This window comes from Pseudorca crassidens, chromosome 3, assembly GCF_039906515.1.
Source record: "Pseudorca crassidens isolate mPseCra1 chromosome 3, mPseCra1.hap1, whole genome shotgun sequence".
In the NCBI taxonomy this organism is placed as follows: domain Eukaryota; kingdom Metazoa; phylum Chordata; class Mammalia; order Artiodactyla; family Delphinidae; genus Pseudorca; species Pseudorca crassidens.
Window position 1 is genome coordinate 35,008,235 of NC_090298.1, and position 21,401 is coordinate 35,029,635.

Below are 21,401 nucleotides of genomic sequence, written 5' to 3' on the forward strand. Positions count from 1 at the left end.
AAAAACTGTGATTTCTAAACTCTAAAAGCACTTACAACATTATGAAATAAGTTATGGAAACACTTCTAGTTTACATTTTTGAAGATAATGCAAATTATTCTCCATACCTAATGCTATTTCAAAAGTTCAGGCCCTCCTGTCTCTTGCTTGAATTATTGCATCAGCTTCCTAATTGGTCTCCCTACATCTACCCTTCTTCAGCAGGAGCGAGAAACATATCGGAAAAGAAAAAAAAGTAACCCTTTTCACTTAAACCAAAACTGTTGATGGTAACCAATAGCGATTTTCTTCTGGTTCCACCAAAGAAAGTTTTGACAAAAACCACCAAATTAAGACCAAGTTTCTTTACCAAGGGCAATTACATCATGACTTTCACAACAAATGGAGTGGAAGAATGTGTCCTGCTAAAACAACTCTGATGAAAAGTAAGAATCTGGTTAAACATAATCAGTTTCAGGCTTTGTCATCCTAATATGAATGATTTTCATATTGTCAAAAATGCATGGGCAGTATTTGTCAACACAATATCAACACTCAACAGTATTGAAAATTTCTATACAAAAATCAAAGCTTTCTCAGAGCTGGTTAGCAGAGTTAATTGCAGAGGAAGAAAATATTTGAAGTACAAACCAAAAGAAGAAAACATATGTTTTCAGACAATCTGTGAAAAAATTTTACAAAAAATAAAATAAAAAAATTAAAAAAAACTGAAGAGGCAGAACTACCTTAATGCTAGCTATTGAAGAAATTGAAGGCTTCTATACTGGTTTTGGGTGATCTTGAGAAATAACAGTGAGAAAGAGTCAATGTAGTGGGGGAGAGGGGGGATCTGGTGAGATCAGGCAGTAACATGAGAGTCAAAGGAAATCTGAAAAGAAAAAGATGAATAGAACAAGTTCCTTAAGGAAGAAGTAAAAATAAAAGCTCACAAGAGCACTCACTAAGCATGGCAGAAATGTACCTCCTGAAATCAGAAGTGGGTAAGATAGAGAATAAAGAACAAAGAAAAAGCCTCAGTGCAAAGCACTGGGCATGTTTAAGTGTCCTTGGACAAGGTCAAGATGTAGGAGAGGTGGCAGCTAAGAGCAACCCAGGCTTCTCCCTGGCACGATGCATAGTCCTTATGCAGCACCATCTGGTACGTCCAGAAATCCAGACACTTGAGGCTTCTCTAACTAGTACTTGTCTTTGGTTATTAGCAGGAAAATAGAGGCTAGGAAATGTTAATTATTATTGATTTGAACTTTGTTTTAAAAGGTTGCTTTCTCTACCCTGCACCCTTCCTACTTTATAATTCTGAAAAGTTGTACTTTAAAGTTCGGAGAAGGATAAGAATTCATCCTCAGGTGACAAGTGTTTTTGTTTTTACTTGGCGAACATTATATCTCAGGTAAGGTAACAGAGGAGCAGCAAGGCAATAACCTTCTTATTTTTTTATTTTATTTTACTGACAACCTCAGTCAGGTATAGCCACAAAAATGGGCCCAGCCCTGAAGGTTGTTAGTGGAAAGAGCTGCACACCTGCAAACCTCGCTGTGTAATACAAAGTGAGGCCTGTGGTGCGAGGAAGGGGAGGAATCACACTGTAGATACTTTTCCTGAGTCATTTTAATCTTCAAAAAGCCTTAGGATGAATATTCTTCGTTTGTCCAGAAATTTTCAAAGCAGACAATAACAGCAATAATGGCTAGAATCTTATAACACTAGGTAATCCCAAATTAGCAAAAAAAAAAAAAAAAAAAGCCTTGGAAGACTAGAAAAATGGAAGAGGGAAGCAATAAGCAATAAAGAAAAAGTTACAAGCTAGATGCAGAGGTGCTCTGGATACTAATTTAACCCAGAAAAATGGGGAAGAGAAAGAGGAAATGTGGAGCAAAAGGCGGGGTCAGCATGCAGGGCATCCCTCCCAAAATATCCAAAGGAGCAAGAAGGTGTACATCTTCTTAAGCTTCATGCTAAGGGGTAATTTGACTAGTACAAAAATATAGGAGAAAATGGCATGAAAGCTAAAAAGGCCTGGGTCAAATACATAGGGTCTTAGATGTCCGTATAGAAAAGCACAAAGACTGAAAAGATTAGTGGCTATTAATGAATTTTCAACCTTATAAACGATTGTAACTACAATTGCATAGTCATTGAAACCTTGCAGATTGGATCTCATGCTAATGGACATTCTCCAATGTCCAGTGGAAATAAGCTGACAAAAGAACAAGCTATGTCAAGAAAGTAGGCACATGCCTGGGAAGCCACTGACCTATGATGAGATGTGGTAAAATATATTTAAAGTGACTTTAAAAGGAGAAAGAATATCACACTAATGGCCATATAATCAGAGTGCTCACCAAACTAAAGATGTAGATGGCTTATCTTTAACAGAAATGACAAAACTAACTCAGAAACAAGATAGTGATGTAAGACGGTGATATCATGGGAGATGCCAATTATTTGAACATCTTCTGTTCATCATATTCTGCTGATAAATTCTACATTGCCTTCTGACAAGTTCTAGTTTTCAGAATGAAACAGTGAGAGAAACCATGATTCAGGACTTCTAACCAATAAGGATAAACTGCTTGGTAAAGTAGAAATGATGGAAACCCTGAGGGAAAGTAACAATGTAAAACTGGAATTTGTAATAGACCAGGAACTGAATCCCGGGCATACATAGAAATGTATCCTGTTCTTTGAAGGAAAGCAGATTTCGAAAAGTTGAGAGAAAAAAATAAGGATCAGGATCAAGTGGTCAGAAACTCTAAATGACAGATGGATTCACGAGGGATGTGAGGCTCTCAAAACCCCCATTCTGACAGTATGAAAACGGATCATCTTGACGATGAGAGAATGGTATATACAGAAAGAATATAACAACATGGATAGCCATGTGTTTCCTCATATTTTAAAAGGGCTATCTATAAAACAGAAACAGACTCACAGACATAGAGAACAGACTTCTGGTTGCCAAGAGAGGGGGAGAGGGAGAGGGATGGACTGGGAGTTTGGGGTTAGTACTATAGATGCAAACTATTACATTTAGATGCAAACTATTACAACAAGGTCCTACTGTAAAGCACACGGAACTAGATCCAATCCCCTGGGATAAACCATAATGGAAAAAGAATATAAAAAAAGAATGTATAAATGTGTATAACTGAGTCACTTTGCTGTACAGCAGAAATCAGCACAACATTGTAAATCAACTATACCTCAATTAAAAAAAAAAAGAACTCATACAAAAGAGAGACACACATGACCTAGGACAAATGGACGTCACGTGAAACTTTTAACAGGTAGGTCAAAGGGTACAAAACTGTAATGAGATCAGTCCTGTGCAAATACTGAAGATGATGAAAGAGTGGTTTCTGGGGTGATTTTGTTGTTGTTGCTGATGGGGAGTTCAGACATGGTCATCATGACTGCTAGAGAGAGAGGACAGAATAAAGCACAGCAGTTCAATTCCCGTTTACTCCTGACTTCATCATCAGGGAGAAGAAAAGGGCAGAAATAATACGGCTAAGGAAGAACTGAATTCCAAGAAGAGATACCTAGATTCTCCAAATTAATTCTAGGCTGTACCCACAAAAATTATATCCCTGGATTCTTAAAGAGCCTGAAAATATGGCCATAGAATTACAGTCAAGTAAAAAATGGTACAGATGTCAGCAGATGGAGAGAGGCAAATACACAAATATACTCCTTTTCAAACTGGGGCTTGATTCACACCAGTGTCTTAAAATGGATTATTGGGACTTCGCTGGCGGTCCAGTGGTTAAGACTCTGCACTTCCACTGCAGGGGGCACGGGTCTGATCCCTGGTTGGGGAACTAAGGTCCCACATGCCGTGTGGTGCAGTCACCGCCCCCCGCCAAAAAGGATTATTGAACAAATGGCCTATAAGGTCATAAGCAGAGAAAAGAATACTGCTAGACACCAATACAAGTCTTTCCCCACACCAAACCCTGACAAATGAACTTCATTAACTTGCAGATCTAGCTAGTTCATTGGTGGGCCAAGAGAAAAGCACAGGGTAAGATTTCACAAAGCACCTGACCAACTCCCTCAAGTTAGAGTTTTATAGACATACTGGGAAAATGTGACTTGGTTTCATTCACTTTAAATCAACAAATATTAATTAAGCACCTACTAGATACAACAGAGAAGAAAACAGGGAACCCATTCTGATGTACAGATAGGTAGATAACAGAAGAACCACAGAAGTACTTGATGGCTTGACAAAGTCTTAGAGGTCTCTGATGCTGAGGTTTTTAACTTTGGGGGAAACATGTACTTCTTTTTTTTTTTTTTTTTGGTGCGCGGGCCTCTCACTGTTGTGGCCTCACCAGTTGCAGAGCACAGGCTCCGGGCGCGCAGGCTCAGCAGCCATGGCTCACGGGCCCAGCCGCTCCGCGGCATGTGGGATCTTCCCGGACCGGGGCACGAACCTGCGTCCCCTGCATTGGCAGGCGGACTCAACCACTGCGCCACCAGGGAAGCCCACATGTACTTCTTTAAGAATCTGATGAAAGCTACAATATCTCCTCACACAAAAATGTTTCCTGACCTGTAAAGTCCCTCTTAAGATGACAGGGGATTTGTCCATAACCATGGCCCATTTCTACCCTCTGGCCTCAGGGAGACCCCAGACTAGAAAAGAACCCCTGTGCTAGTGCTTTGATGTCTTTGGTCCTATCCTGTTCAATGTCTTTATCAAGGCCTTAAATGAAGACAGGGAACACATCCTGAGTTCATTATGGTTAAGGGGCAAGGGTCTGGGTGCAACAGGCAATTCTGAACAGATATATTCCCATCTGTGTCAGAGAAGACAATCTCAGGCTCATGACCTCCAAGTATTTAGCAAAAGTTTGGGTAAAAAAACAATGATTTAGGAGCCCAACCACTCTTTTAATGCTCCAAGAAGAGTATGCTCTTAGAGAAAACCTGTATCTTTATACCATAGTTATAAAGAGCTCTTTCTTGCAATTAAAACACTGCCTAAGATAAAATTCTGTCTAGTTTTAATAGCAAGAATAGTTGTACTTCACTTAATTATTAGTTTCCTTTAAATTATATGTACTATGGTGGGAGGGAGAGATAAATTAGGAGTTTGGGATTAACATATACACACTACTATATATAAAATAGATAACCAACAAGGACCTACTGTATAGCACAGGGAACTCTACTCAGTATACTGTAGTTACCTACATGGGAAAAGAATCTGAAAAAGAATGGATATATGTATATGTACAACTGAATCACTTTGCTATACATCTTAAACTAACACAACACTGTAAATCAACTATACTACAATATAAAATAAAAATTAAATTAAAAAATTATATGTACTATCAACTATATAAATGAGTAAATTTTTTAAATTTATTTACTTTATTTCTTTCTTTTTGTCTGTGTTGGGTCTTTTGCTGGCGCGTGGGCTTCCTCTGGTTGCGGAGAGCGGGGGCTACTCTTCATTGCGGTGTATGGGATTCTCACTGCAGTGGCTTCTCTTGTTGCAGAGCACAGACCCTAGGTGTGCGGGCTTCAGTAGTTGTGGCGCATGGGCATAGCTGTTCCATGGCATGTGGGATCTTCCTGGACCAGGGCTCAAATCCATGTCCCCTGCACCGGCAGGTGGATTCTTAACCACTGTGCCACCAGGGAAGACCCTAAATGAGTAATTTTTATTTGACATCTTTTGTTTGCCATTACAGTATAATTTTTCATCTAGTCCTAGCTCCATTTTAAAGCACAACCATTGCTTTTCTTTCTTCGTAGAGCCCTACTTTTTTTTTTTTAAATTAATTTATTTATTTGTTTGTTGTTTTTTGGGGGGGGGGCTGTGTTGGGTCCTTGCTCTGTGTGCGGACATTCGCTAGTTGCAGCGAGTGGTGTGCGGGCTTCTCATTGTCATGGCTTCTCCTGCTGCAGAGCACGGGCTCTAGAGTGCAGGCTTAGTAGCTGTGGCGCACGGGCTTAGCTGCTCCATGGCAATGTGAGAATCTTCCCGGACCAGGGATCAAACCCGTGTCCCCTGCATTGGCAGGCAGATTCTCACCCACTGCGCCACCAGGGAAGCCCCCTACTTTTAATTGATGTTATCTTGTATATTTTCTGTGTCTTATAAGCTACTTTACATCATCTCTGGAACAAAATGTATAAAAATTAAACAGTATACTTATCAAATTGGAGAATGACACAAGGCCAGAAAGAATAGTTGATATAATGAAGATAGAAAATGGCCTCTACTGATTAGGAAAATAAAATGAGCCAATTAAGTGAATGAAATTAAGCACGGATCAAAGTTAATATTGTAAAATAATACCTGGCCTAGTAACATTTTCTAGGAAATAAAAGGGTTTAGTTAACCACCAGCAAAAAAACTATAATGTGACAGAGATACCCAGAGAACAACAAAAGACTCTTCCTTTCTCCACTTGTCCAACCTCAGAGTTGATGATAATCACCTTCCACCTCATGTTCCTCATTACAAAACAAAAGCAGTTCTTCCTCCCTACAATGTCTCATTTAAAAACATGGGATGAGAAGGAAAATGGATGAAGCAGTTTGAACTCATTAGAAGAAAAGCTTTACCTAAAATAACCTAATTTACTAAAACTGTGCCTAGCAGCAAAATAGGACATACGGATTTAAAAAAAGTATTACTCACTTCATGGATTATCCCAATAGTTTATGTAGAATGGAAGAAGTGTTTTTAAACAAATTCAAAAGCAGTTAATGGTATTATTTTCATTTCCACTGACACTAATACGACATGCGGTCTAGTCCACGATGGCATTCTGTCTTCTCATTTTTTATTTAACCAAAAAATGCCAACCTTCACTAAGTATGTGATTTAATAACATGCAGGCAGTATTATAAATATCCAATTTTATTTGTCCTATCTTTTTCTAAAAGAAAATCTTATTAAGACTGTAGCAAATCCAAAGAAGTAATTAAAATGAGTACATCTACCCAAAGGAATTAAAATACTTCTAACGTATTCATTCAAAGCACCAGCCTTATCTATAATAGTAAGAAAAAAATTACACCATTAACACATAATCCAAGAAAAACAGCAAGACATGATATAATTAATAGAATTAACTAGGAACATTTTTTAATGAAGAGAGTTATGGAGAAACAAGGAGAGAAAAACATTTGTGTTGGGTTTTACAGCCACAGAAAAACTGCCTATTAGAGATGCTAAAACTTTAAAAGGTTACTTTCTAAGACTGTTTCCTTCAGTTGGGGGCTGTTAATCATCCTTGGAGCTTTTTATAATTCAAGAACACAGTACTTAACACACAAACTGCAAAGAAGACTTGGGTTAAACTCTAACATTTCCAGAACACAGATAATAGTTGCTTAACCCAGCAGGGACTGTGACTCGAATTCAGTTTGTGAATGGCTCAATTCCTAAATTTAAAATCGTTTAGCATGTGCCACTTTGAATAAGAGTTTTATTTGTCATTTAATCTTCTAAATGTTCTCAGTATGTTTTCATTTCTAGGAAGCAGTAAGCAAAGTTGAATCCTATTTATTTCATTAAGAAAATTAAAATGCCATGTTCGTTTTCCCTGATTTAGTGTAATAAAGTAGGCATAAGATGCAAAAATAAACAAACATCAAAACAAAATACTTTCTTTCCTCTCTCTGTAGCTCAATTTCTAAAACTAGACCTTTAAGTCCTAAAGACATTCAAACATATTCATCACATTCTCAACTGTGATTTTAGCATTAAGATCAAATGACTCTTCCCTTAGGACAACTGGCAGTGACACACAATCAGTTTTACAGTTGGCATCACTTGTTTTGATACCGAGCAGGACCTGTGGGGCTCCTGGGCGCAAAAGTCTTTCAGTGTTCCCCATTTCTTGATTACAGGAAATAGGTTTCAGCCTCCAGGACCTTCCCTGCATTCCAAAAGGCAGGTTCAAACAGTTGACAATTAGGGAAGGGAGGGGATGCAGAGACAAGGGAGGAACAGTCAAGAGAGACAATAATGCAGCCTTGGGGCGGGGTCCTGGTTCCCCATCAAGGGATATCCATAACAGTATTTTTGAGCTGTTTGGCAGATACTAAAACCCCCACTAAAGGGGAGAAATTAATGATATGCTGCTCACAAGCATGTAGACCCCAGACCAGTTGGAACCAGAAGGTTGAGAATGCTGAATCCCACTTACCTCACCACCAACCAATCAGAAGAATGTCCACAAGCTGATCATGCCCTCTTTGAACCATTACTACAAAACTTCTCAATACCCCCCCAGCTGGGGACACATGGTTTGAGGACATCAGCCCACTGTGGCCCCCTTTGCCTGGCAAAGCAATAAAGCTATTCATTTCTACTTTACCCAAAACTCTGTCTCCAAAAGTTAATTTGGTGTCGGGTACAGAGGCCTGATTTGGCTTCAGTTTTCAGTTTTTTCCAACAAATTGAATTTCAGCCTCTAGTCATCACTAGGAAACCAGTCCTAACTCTAAAGTTATCATTCACAGCAATCACTGAAACCTACAGTGGATAAAGCTGATCAAGGTCCCGAATCTAAAATGTCTTCTGAGAATACGTAGCTCATCCCCAAAACTCAACGCCATATTTGAAAAGTTAGGAATGACAATTAAAAGAAGCATGCTGGGGATCGAACCCACGACCTTGGCATCATTAGCACCACGCTCTAACCAACTGAGCTAACATGCTATGCAGCTCAATATCAAAAAAACAAACAACCCAATCCAAAACTGGGCAGAAGACCTAAGTAGACATTTCTCCAAAGAAGATATACAGATTGCCAACAAACACATGAAAGGATGCTCAACATCACTAATCATAAGAGAAATGCATATCAAAACTACAATGAGGTATCACCTCACACCAGTCAGAATGGCCATCATCAAAAAGTTTACAAATAATAAATGCTGGAAAGGGTGTGGAGAAAAGGGAATCCTCCAGCACTATTGGTGGGAATGTAAATTGAAACAGCCACTATGGAGAACAGTATGGAGGTCCCTTAAAAAACTAAAACTAGAACTACCATACAACCCAGCAATCCCACTACTGGGCATATACCCTGAGAAAACCATAATTCAAAAAGAGACATGGACCACAATGTTCATTGCAGCTCTATTTACAGTAGTCAGGACATGGAAGCAACCTAAGTGTCCATCGACAGACGAATGGATAAAAAAGATGTGGCACATATATACAATGGAATATTACTCAACCATAAAAAGAAATGAAATTGAGTTATTTGCAGTTAGGTGGATGGACCTAGAGTCTGTCATACAGAGTGAAGTAAGTCAGAAAGAGAAAAACAAATACCGTATGCTAACACATATATATGGAATCTAAAAAAAAAAAAAAAAAAGGTCATGAAGAACCTAGGGGCAAGATGGGAATAAAGACGCAGACATAGAGAATGGACTTGAGGATACGGGGAGGGGGAAGGGTAAGCTGGGACGAAGTGAGAGAGTGGCATGGACATATATACACTACCAAGTGTAAAACAGATAGCTAGTGGGAAGCAGCCACATAGCACAGGGAGATCAGCTCGGTGCTTTGTGACCACGTAGAGGGGTGGGATAGGGAGGGTGGGACGGGAACGCAGAGGGAGGAGATATGGGGATATATGTATAGCTGAATCACTTTGTTATAAAGCAGAAACTAACACACCATTGTAAAGCAACTATACTCCAATAAAGATGTTAAAAAAAAAAGCATACTGATCTTTTAGACAGAATTTATCTTCTTCCATTAAAGAAAAGGTGGCTGTGATTGATAGAAGAGAGCAATTTACGATGTCAGTAGTTTGTAAGAGAAGGATTTTTGTCCGCATGATTCTAATGCCATGTATTTCACTGACTTCTGCTATCCTTAAAAAATGAGATAACAGGGCTTCCCTGGTGGCGCAGTGGTTGAGAGTCCGCCTGCTGATGCAGGGGACAAGGGTTCGTGCCCCGGTCCAGGAAGATCCCACATGCCGCGGAGCGTCTGGGCCCGTGAGCCACGGCCGCTGAGCCTGCGCGTCCGGAGCCTGTGCCCCACAACGGGAGAGGCCACAACAGTGAGAGGCCCGCGTACCGCAAAAAAAAAAAAAAAAAAAGATAACAGAGTATGATATAGAGAACTGCATTTGGGGTCAAAAGATGTAGATTCTGGGTTTTAGGTCTAATATCTTCTTGTACTGTGTTCTTATGAGAACCACTTAAGGCCATTTCATCTCTAAAATGTGAAAGTTGAAATTTAAGTGACGTCTAATATTCTTTCTAGCCCTTACATGTTATAAGTCTACATCAGTTGCTGGATGGTCCACAACAAAGACCTCAAAGTACACACATTAACCTACAGTATCTTTCTAATTATTCTGGATTATTGAGCCCTAGATCAATCCCCTTTTACTGGGTGTACTTTGTTAAAGGCAACACATGATTTTAATTCCATGCCACTTAGCATACCTTCAGCACTCCTCTGCACTTGTGTATATGCTATGCCAATTCTCTCCTGACTAACCAGGCTGTTGCATTTACAAGGCCAGTTTATTTGCCACTAATTTATCATCTTTTGCAAAGCTAGTTAACTACCATATGGCTTGTTCTCCTTTAGTTGAGCAATAAAAGCCTATTGAATCAGACACTATCTATTCCAGCCAGCATTAAAAGGCACACCATGAGTTAGTGATCCCAGAGAAATCAGAGGAACCTAGTCACCCAAATAAGGAAGGGAATTACAGAACACCTGGTGGCAGATTATCAAGCCTCTCAAAGCAAGGCCCAACAAAGACCTCAACTATAAAGCCGTCAGGAAGAACCACTGAACATAAGGCATTTTTTACTTTCTTATAGACTACGGCAGGATAATGGCAATCAACTAGAATGAACAGAACGTTTCTAAGCCTGCAAAGTGACGCTTATATTTTAACCTTCTGGCTAAGTGACTCAAACATCATTCAGTGAGCACCTATTATGTGCCAGGCATCGTGTGCCTGTACTGGGGATACAGAGATGAATAGGACAAGGTCCCACGAGGTTCTTGCTCAGTCCTACTGGAGGAGACAGGCGAACAGCTAACCACAATATAACAAAGTAATAAATGCTACAACAGAGGAAAAGCTTCGGTGAGAAGGCAGAAAATGAGCCACAGAACGAAGGACGGGGAGGGCATTCCAGGCAGCCAGAATGGCCAGGGCAAAGGCCTGGAGTCAGGGAAGGATGTGTTCTATGGAGGAATGTGGAAAGATGGTACCTGTGAAAGAATTTCGTGTACCTAGAAACAGGAATGGCAGAAAGAAGTGTGAAATGCTTATTTTATGGAACGAGGAACCTAACTTTGGAAGAGCTATCAGAAATGGTAACATCTAACCTGAACAAAAAAGAAATGTGATTTCCTTCATACTTCAAAAATCTCACATGAGAGTCCACCTTAACTGATGCTGCTAGGGCAGTTTCTTTTGATTACGGTGGCTTCTCATCAGAAAGAAATTTTCAACACCTTGGCAATTACATTCTCTCACTTTTACTAATTTTTGGTTGTGCACCTGGCTTTTCTAGGAGCCTGATAAAAGGCCATTGAGAAATTTGAATATATTCTAATTTGGGGAGGCTGACATATGCTAGATGCTCAAGCTACAATAATGACACATGCAAAAATGCATTTAAAAGAGACACAACCAGTAACACAAAAGGGGTCAATGAGTAATGTTTTTCATTTTTCCTGTCACACATTTCTTACTTAAATCATTTATGTAAGCCATGACTTTAAAATACCTTCTTTTTTTAGCTATACTCTCAAACTAGAAAGATTTGGAAAGTAAAACTTTAAAAAAAAAAAAAAGCAGCTAATTTTTCAAGTGAAACAATCTTGCATAAGCCCTAATTATCACTTCAGTATTTGTAGGCTAAATCTATATTTGAGGTGGAAAAAATAACATTTTTTGACAAGGTCTCTGGAAGGAGTGAGGAAAGCCACTGCTATTTTAATAGGAATGACTTTAAAATCACAAGCTAAATTCTTATGACCAACATGGAATAAATTGATAAGTAGGTCAAAAATTGTTAGTTAAAATAAAGGTGAAGGCAAAATTAATAAATGGAATTTTTGGCCTTTTTTCCAATAAGACAATTCATAAGAGTGCATCTCCTCAATTTATGTCAGGCATCCTGTGCTTTATTATTCAATAACCTTTTGAGAGAGAATATCACAGGTAAAGATGCCAAAACCATTAGATTATGTTAGAAATACCCTCTTACCCTTTCTTCCCTTCTCTTTTTTTCAACAGGATCTATGTCCTCATTTGCAGTGAGGTGATTTTGTGGGAAACCATGACTGTAAGTTTTAGAGAGTTGTCTCAAAACAGTGAATCAACAGAGCACTTGACTCACACCTTATTTTAGGAAGGGGTTCTGGGGGTAAGCTGCCAGCCATGGTTACTTTCTTTCTGAGAGCCTTAGCCATCTTTACTCCCGTAACTCAGAGTTAAGATGCTCCTCCTTATATATTCTACTAGCTATAGCCAATCAAGTTCTTGCCTGGGGACCAGCAGCTGGGGGATCCCTCAGGAAGCTGGGTTCAAATCCAAAAAGCCTAACTCCAGAGCTCACGTGTCAACCACAATCCTGCACATTTTCTTTCTCCCTCTTACATAACTCATCACCAAAGAACACCTGGAAATGAAATACCAGACATTCCCATTCAAATAATGATAGTAATACTTACAACAACACATAAAATCACAAAAAATACAAACAACCAATAAATATTCAACTCCCTTGTCATCAAAGAGATGCAAATCAAAACCAGGACAGGACAAAAACAGGACAGCTTTTTTCACCTAGCAGATTATCCAAAAAAAAAATTAAGTATAATATCCATATTGTCAACAATGGCTGAAAATGATACTTTTAAATATCATTATAGAGTTATAATTGAAATTACCTTCCTAGAGAACAATTCAGCAATATTTATCAAAAGCTGATAAAATGTTGAGGCACACACCCCAAAAATCCACTTCTAGGAATTTCATCAAATCATCACACATACACTGAAACAAGGATATTCACTATAGCATTATTAATAATAGCGAGGGAAAAACAACATAAAAGTATAACAATAGAGTTATTAATATAAATTTGAGTATAACTACTAAAATATCCTCTTGGGGAACATTTAGTGACCTCCAAAAACATTCTTAATGTTTTACATAATGAAAAAAGAATATAAAATATGATCCTAATTTTATAAAAGCAAACATATAAGTAACAAACAGGAAGTAAGGAAATCAAACCAAGAGACATCCATTCCATTTCTTCCCTCAAGGCCGTTGGTTCTATGGAAGATGTGTCTCCACACCCCATTTTGGCCCATCCCCACTCAAATGTTCTTAGACCTGTGAGCCAAGACAGAGTGTAAAATACCTTAAGTCTTGTTCTTCATTTACAATCCACCATATATAAATATCTACAGAAACAAGGCCTTAGCCTTGTTAGAAAGGGCGTCTTTGAGGTTAGAGCCATAAACCATGCAAACAACCATCAGAATCCCATAGCAATTACTATCTTTATCATTAAATTTAGCACCCATTGCTCTATATACAACTTCTAATTTCAGGTTAGTCCTATCTCAGCAACTATATTGTGGGATCATCTAAGATAATCACTGTGTCTCATATAGCAATCCTTATCATTTGTAAACTTAACAGTCACGTTTTAACTATCTTCCCAAGCAACTCTGAAGGGGGTAATTTGTAGATTTCATAAGCTATGAACTTGACCCAGTGTGCAGTTAGAATGGCTTTCTAGCTAATTGTCCATTTTCCACATTTAAGTGAAATATTGTTTTTATCTATACATGGTCACACATGCAGTAACTTCTTGAAAGAATGAAACTTTTATTTCCTTGTGAAAGTCAGAACACAGGACTAATAGTTCTTGGATATTTGGACAAACACAAGAAATCAAATATCAAACTCAACAATGGCTCAGATTCAGAGTGTGAACAAGTCCACTATATATTCTATATGAAAACAAAAACAGGCAATTTGTTAATCTTCCAAGTGTTCCAACCAGGAGAGCTGGTTAATACCAAAGAATGCAACTGCTGGATTATGTGGCAATAGTACGTTTAGTTTTATTGGAAAGTGCCAAACTGTCTCCGAAAGCAGCTCTACCACTGTACATTTCCACCAAAAAGGAAGGAGAGTTCTTGTTGTCCACATTCTCACCAGCATTTGGTGATGCCAGTGCTTTGGATTTTAGTCATTCTAATAGGTGTGTAGTGCTATCGAATTGTTTTAATTTGAAATTCTCTAAAGACATATGATGTTGATCATTTTTTCATCTGCTTATTTGCCATATGTATATTGTCTTTGGTGAGGTGTCTGTATAGATGTCTTGACCATGGATTGTGCTTTTGGTGTTGTATTTAAAAAGGCATTGCCAAACCCAACCAAGTTCACATGGATTTTCTCTTATCTTTTAGAAGTTGTTTTTTTTTTTTTTTTTTTTTTGCTCTACGCGGGCCTCTCACTGTTGTGGCCTCTCCTGTTGCGGAGCACAGGCTCAGGACGCACAGGCTCAGCGGCCATGGCTCGTGGGCCTAGCCGCTCCGCGGCATGTGGGATCTTCCCGGACCAGGGCACGAACCCGCGTCCCCTGCATCAGCAGGCGGACTCTCAACCACTGCGCCACTAGGGAAGCCCCTAGAAGTTTTATAGTTTTGCATTTCACATTTAAGTCTATGGTCCATTTTGAGTTAATTTTTGTCAGTTATTTTAATAAAGGAAATTTAAATAAGGAATTAGAGAACTAAAAATGCAAAAAAGAAGCACTGAGGTGACACAGATACAGTAACTGCAAGAGCAGCAAAAGAAAGTGGTTGAACTGATGCTTAGGAAAGGGGCTGCACAGAGCTGGGACCCAAACTGCTGTGAAGATGGCATGGGGCAGCTGGTGCTGGTATCTCAGAAGGTCATAATGAGTGTGAAAAAATAAAAAGAACCACTGTCACTGCATGCACTTTAAGGATTCTTATGTCTTTGTTAAGAATTGGTCCTTTTATCATCATGGAATGTCTTTCTTTATCTCTGGTATTTTCCTTGCTCTGAAGTCAGTTTTGCTATGATAGCAGATCTTAAATGTTCTCACCATAAAAAGGAAATGGTAATTATGTGAGGAGCTGGAGATGTTAGCTAACACTATAGTGGTAATCATTTCATAATATGTAAGTGTATCAAGTCAACATGTTGTACACCTTAAACTTATACAATGCTATATATGTCAATTATATATATCAATAAAGCTGCAAAAAATATATATAAAAGCAGGTTTCTTATAGACAACATATAGCTGGGTCTCATTTAATCCCATCTGAGGGTCTCTGTCTTTTAACTGGTATATCTTAGACCATTAATATTTAAAGTGACTATTGATATAGTTGGATTAACATTTACCATAGTTGTTACATTTTCTATTTGTTGTCCTTGTTTCTCTTTTGTCTTATCTTTTTCTGCCTTCTGTTTTGTTTTTTTTTTTAATATTTATTTATTTATTTGGCTGCACCAGGTCTTAGTTGTAGCACGCAGGATCTTCACTGACGCCTGCAGGATCTTCAGTTGCGGCATGCAGGATCTTTTTATTATTTTAATTGCAACATGCGGGATCTTTAGTTGTGGCATACAGGCTCTCAGTTGTGGCATGAGGGATCTAGTTCCCTGACCAGGGATCAAACCAGGGCCCCCTGCATTGGGAGCGTGGAGTCTTAACTGCTGGGAAGTCACCAGGGAAGTCCCTCCTTCTCTGGTTTTAACTAAGCTTTTTATATGATTCCATTTTTTCTCCTCTCCTAGAATGGTCATTACAACCAGCCCTCTGTATCCATGAGTTTCACATCAGCAAATTCAGGTTGAATGTGTGGATGTGAAACCCATGGATACAGCTGACTGTACACCTCTCTTTTTACCCTTTTTAGTGGTTATGCTTGAGTTGGCAATATACATTTACAACTAATCCAAGGCTTCTTTCAGATAACACTATACCACCTCACGGGTAGTGCAAGTACCCTATGACACAGTACTCTTATCTCTCCCTCCTGTCCTTTAAAGCATTGCTATCATTCATTTCATTCATCCATAAGCTATAATTATGAAATACATTAAAACTATTATTGTGAACAAATTGTTGTCTGTTGATTTTCAGTTTGTTCACTTTCTTATTGTGAGAACAGGAGTGGTGACTACTAAGCTACTTAGATGCCAGAACAGAAACTGGAAGTTCCTATTTTTTAAGTAGATAATCATTAGCAGTATTTATTATACAGAATCCTAAAATTTCTATCTTGGTTTCAAATTACTGTATAGTATCATCTACATCATTTTTAACTGGGGGGAACCATTCTACCTTCTCAAGTGTGAAGGCTCTCATTTCACAGCTTTCAGGAGATTATCCGATTTTATAAGTTTTAAGAGGTTAACATTTCTGAATGATTTTTGTGTTTATGGAAGTATTAACATTGTGCTGGAGCTATACTTGGCTGAAAAATTCAATTAGCTAAAGGTCTAAGCCCCTGCCCTTAAAGAGGTAATAAATTATATTTTAAATGTTAACACTACAAAGTATAAAACAAAATACACCTATCATTCTTCACTTGTACTTAAGAACATGGCTTTGGAGGCAGAAAGAAATGTTTTTAGATCTTAACTCTCCCTTATTAGCTTTATCATAAAGCCTCTCCTTATCCTCATTTCTTTCCTCTATAGAATAAGGATAATAAAACCTACCACACTGGGTTATTATAACAGATGATCTTATGTGCTTTGCACGTAAGTTCACGGTATAAATAGTACTTGCTGCTGCTGCTGTTGTTTTTGTTGCTTTTATCATCATTAGGCTATATCTCCTTTATCTGCTATTGCCACAGTTGAAAACATTTCAATTATGGAGTCTACTCCACTTTGTGTAGGCATGCCCTAGCTGTATCTATTCTATTTGGACCATTTTACTGCCCCTCCTATTTCCTGGGAATGAATTTTATGAAGAAAAATTTTCCATTCTATTTTGTTCTCTCCTTATAAAATCTAGTCCTCATTAATCCACATATAAAATGCTACTTTGTACATTTAAAAATATGAACCACGGGCTTCCCTGGTGGCACAGGGGTTGAGAGTCCACCTGCCGATGCAGGGGACATGGGTTCGTCCCCCGGTCCGGGAAGATCCCACATGCCGCAGAGCAGCTGGGCCCGTGAGCCATGGCCACTGAGCCTGCGCGTCTGGAGCCTGTGCTCCACAACGGGAGAGGCCACAACAGTGAGAGGCCCACGTACCGCAAAAAAAAAAAAAAAAAAAAATGGACCAACAAAAAGGAAAAGTAAGTGAAAACTTTTTGGGTGCAAACATAATGCCAAAAGCATTGGGGAAATATATCTATAAATAAACCAGCAGCTAAACTACTTTTTATAGCAGGAATTGGTTTATGGAACTGGCTTTAAAATACCATTTAATACTCCCTTTCTTTCTAACGGTCTAATTCCACTTCTGAGATGCCAATTCTCAAAATGAATGAGCTTTGTAAATTCCTCAAATTGAGAGAAATTTAAATTATGCCAAAACTTTCAAACTCAACAGCCTTAATCCTGTAGCTTTTTGTAGGTAACCTGTATTTGTCTGAGTTTCGTAATATTGAATTTTTCTTCCCTGAGTTTTGTCTATGCCAGCAAACCTTTTCCAAAATTTAAAAAGAAATTCTAAACTGAAAAGAACTTTTTCAGAATGCAAGGCAAAACTTGTATCCTTTCCCGTAATTATTAAGGAAACTAAAATAGCTTCTTTAAATTAATAACCCAGCTCCTTTTCACAGCAAGCACAGAAGAGATACTAAGTTCTTCAGATTCCTGTTTAACTTCTCTCCCATGGGATTTGGATTTAAAATTCTCTTCAAAGAAATTGAATGTGGGCTTAGTTATTCAGTGACAGAAATTAACATTAAATTTCAGATGCCAAATCGGAGAGAAGGCGACCTATACTCCTGGACATGAGTGGTCTTGGTTTCTTCACGGAATGAAGAACAGAAGAGAAAACCATTACAGGAGTGCCTCCTTATCCACACGGGATACGTTCCAAGACCCCCAGTTGATACCTGAAACTGTGGATAGCACCAAACCCTATATATACTGTTTTTTCCTATACATACAAACCTAGGATAAAATTTAACTTTTAAATTAGGCATGATAGGGATTCCCCTGGTGGTCCAGTGGGTAATACTCCACACTCCCAATGCAGGGGGCCTGGGTTCGATCCCTGGTCTGGGAACTAGATCCTGCATGCATGCCACAACTAACAGTCTACAGGCCGCAACTAAAAGATCACACACCACAACTAAGACCCAGAGCAGCCAAAATAAATAAATAAATAAATATTTTTAAAAATTAGGCACTGGCTTGTGGAAGGACTGGGTAGAACACAAGGGAAGTTGGCTGCATGAAGATGGAGCTCTTTGCAGACGCAGCGCCTAAGATGGCTGAGAATTTTAGGCAGTTCTGCACTGGACAATTCAGAAAAGATGGGGTTCCAACAGGATACAAAGGGAGCAGCTTCCACAGGGTCATAAAAGATTTCATGATTCAGGGTGGAGATTTTGTTAATGGAGATGGTCCTGGAGTCACTAGTATCTACTGGGGGGGCTGTTTGCAGATGAAAACTTTAAGCTTAGACACTCAGCTCCAGGCCTGCTTTTCGTGGCAAACAGTAGTCCCAGAACAAATGGCGGCCAGTTTTTCATCACCTGCTCTAAATGTGATTGGCTGATGGGAAGCACGTGGTGTTTGGAAAAATCATTGATGGACTTCTGGTGATGAGAAAGATTGAGAATATTCCCACAGGTCCCAACAATAAGCCCAAGCTGCCTGTGGTGATCTCACAGTGTGCAGAGATGTAGTCCAGAGGAAGACTGAATCAGGCCTTCCCTTGCTCGGGGTGATGCTCCTGAGTAAGATAATCTGGACTGGCCCCTGTGTTTGCTTCCCTGCCTGCTGCTGCCCCATTTGATCAAGAGACCTCACAGATTCAGAAGCCAAGATTTTGTGTTTAAGTTTTCAACTGTAAATAAAGTTGTTCATTTAAAAAAAAAAATTAGGCATGGGACTTCCCTGGTGATGCAGTGGTTAAGAATCTGCCTGCCAATGAAGGGGACACAGGTTCAATCCCTGGTCCGGGAAGATCCCACATGCCGTGGAGCAACTAAGCCCATGGGCCACAACTACTGAAGCCCGTGTGCCCTAGAGCCCATGCACCGCAACTACTGAGCCCACGTGCCACAACTACTGAAACCTACGTGCTCTAGGGCCCACATGCTGCAACTACTGAGGCTGTGTGCTGCAACTACTGAAGCCCAAGTACTGCAACTACTGAAGCCCGTGCGCCTAGAGCCTGTGCTCCACAACAAGAGAAGCCACCGCAATGAGAAGCCCGCTCACTGCAACCAAGAGTAGCCCCCACTCGCCTCAACTAGAGAAAGCCCGCACGCAGCAACAAAGACCCAACGTAGCCAAAAAAAAAAAAAATTAGGCACGATAAGAGATTAACAACAGGGCTTCCCTGGTAGCGCAGTGGTTGAGAGTCTGCCTGCCGGTGCAGGGGACACGGGTTCGAGCCCTGGTCTGGGAGTATCCCACATGCCACGGAGCAATTGGGCCCGTGCGCCACAACTACTGAGCCTGCACGTCTGGAGCTTGTGCTCCGCAAAAAGAGAGGCTGCGACAGTGAGAGGGCCGTGCACCGCGATGAAGAGTGGACCCCGCTCGCCGCAACTAGAGAAAGCCCTCACACAGAAACGAAGACCCAACACAGCCAATCAATCAATCAATAAATAGAAATGCTGTAGAATTATTTTAAAAAAAGAGATTAACAACAATAACTAATAATAAAATAGGACAATTACAACAATATACTATAATAGAAGTTATGTGAATGTGGTCTTGCTCTCTCTCAAATTACATTACTATCCTGCGCTCTCCCTTCTTCTTCTTGTGACCATGTGAAATGATAAAATGCCTGTGTGACGAGATGAAGTGAGGTGAATGATATAGGCACTGTGACGTAATGTTAGGCTACTACTGACTTTCTGACGATGTATCAGAAGGAAGATCATCTGCTCCATGTCATCCTGGATCATCAAGCCATGTTGATGGCTGGGTGTCAGGAGCAGATGTTGACGGCTGGGGATCCCAGGCGGGACAGAATTGGAGCGGGTGAGATTTCATCCACTACTCCGAACAACATGTAATTTAAAACCTATCAATTGTTTATTTCTGGAATTTTCCATTTAATATTTTTGAACCACAGTTCACTACAAGTAACTGAAGCTGTGAAAAGTGAAACCCCAGATAAGGAGGGACTACTGTACTTTCTAACAATTAAGTCATCCTTGGTTTCTAATCTTTCATTATTTCTCCCAAATTAACCGTTTGTTTCAAACCATTTCATCTAAAAACAAACTAAATAAAACATACCTTTTCCTGAGTCTGTGAAAATTCAATAAGGCAAAGCTTTCATAAGGAAGCAGTGAAAACACACCTGCAGACTAATTTATTTATATGTAAGAGTGTGCAGCATCCTAAAGAAATAAGGGTCTATTTCTTGACCCTTAGTCTCTCTGACGTTTGCAGGTAGTGGTGTGCACTTAGTTGAACATGAAGCATCAATGAATATCTGAGGCCCTCTTTATTCATTTCATTTCTTTTACGCCCCCTAAAACAATTAATGTTACTTTCAATGAAAAGAATTCAAGGTGGATATTCAGTACAAGCATGTTTCATCAGGGAACAAAGGTTAGTTTTCATCCCAAACCAGAATATCTGAATCTTTTGCGCCAAAGTACAAAAAGAGATAAATAGGTCATTGGCTAATCCTCCATTTAAAATATGACAGCAGAGGGCTTCCCTGGTGGCGCAGTGGTTGAGAGTCCGCCTGCCGATTCAGGGGACAGGGGTTCTTGCACCGGTCCGGGAAGATCCCACATGCCGCGGAGCGGCTAGGCCCATGAGCCATGGCCGCTGAGCCTGCGCATCCGGAGCCTGTGCTCCGCAGCGGGAGGGGCCGCAACAGTGAGAGGCCAGCGTACCGGAAAAAAAAAAAAAAAAAAAAAAAAATATGACAGCAGAGAGTGGCCATCAATTTTTGACTGCATGCAACTTATAAATCTGTCATTTCATAAGCTAATGAAATGACAGATTTATAAGAACCTTCCTTTCTATAAGGGGTCCATAATGCTCACCTTAAAAGTCATCACTGCATTTGCTCAATGTAAGGGATCAACATATTTAGGTTGATTTTGATGAGCTTTAAATATTAGGTAATTTACTGCCAATTAAAGCTAACAATATATTTAAAAAACAATCTAGATTAGTTTTTTGATAATGT

General features: G+C 39.5%; 1 protein-coding gene and 1 pseudogene across 1 annotated transcript in view; one reads left to right on the plus strand and one right to left on the minus strand.

The window, feature by feature from the left end:
• Window positions 1-21,401, minus strand: part of OXCT1 (3-oxoacid CoA-transferase 1) — a 144,851-nt gene that overhangs the window by 76,122 nt on the left and 47,328 nt on the right. The gene's annotated exons all lie outside the window — the stretch shown is intronic.
• Window positions 18,454-19,058, plus strand: LOC137220664 (peptidyl-prolyl cis-trans isomerase H pseudogene; annotated as a pseudogene).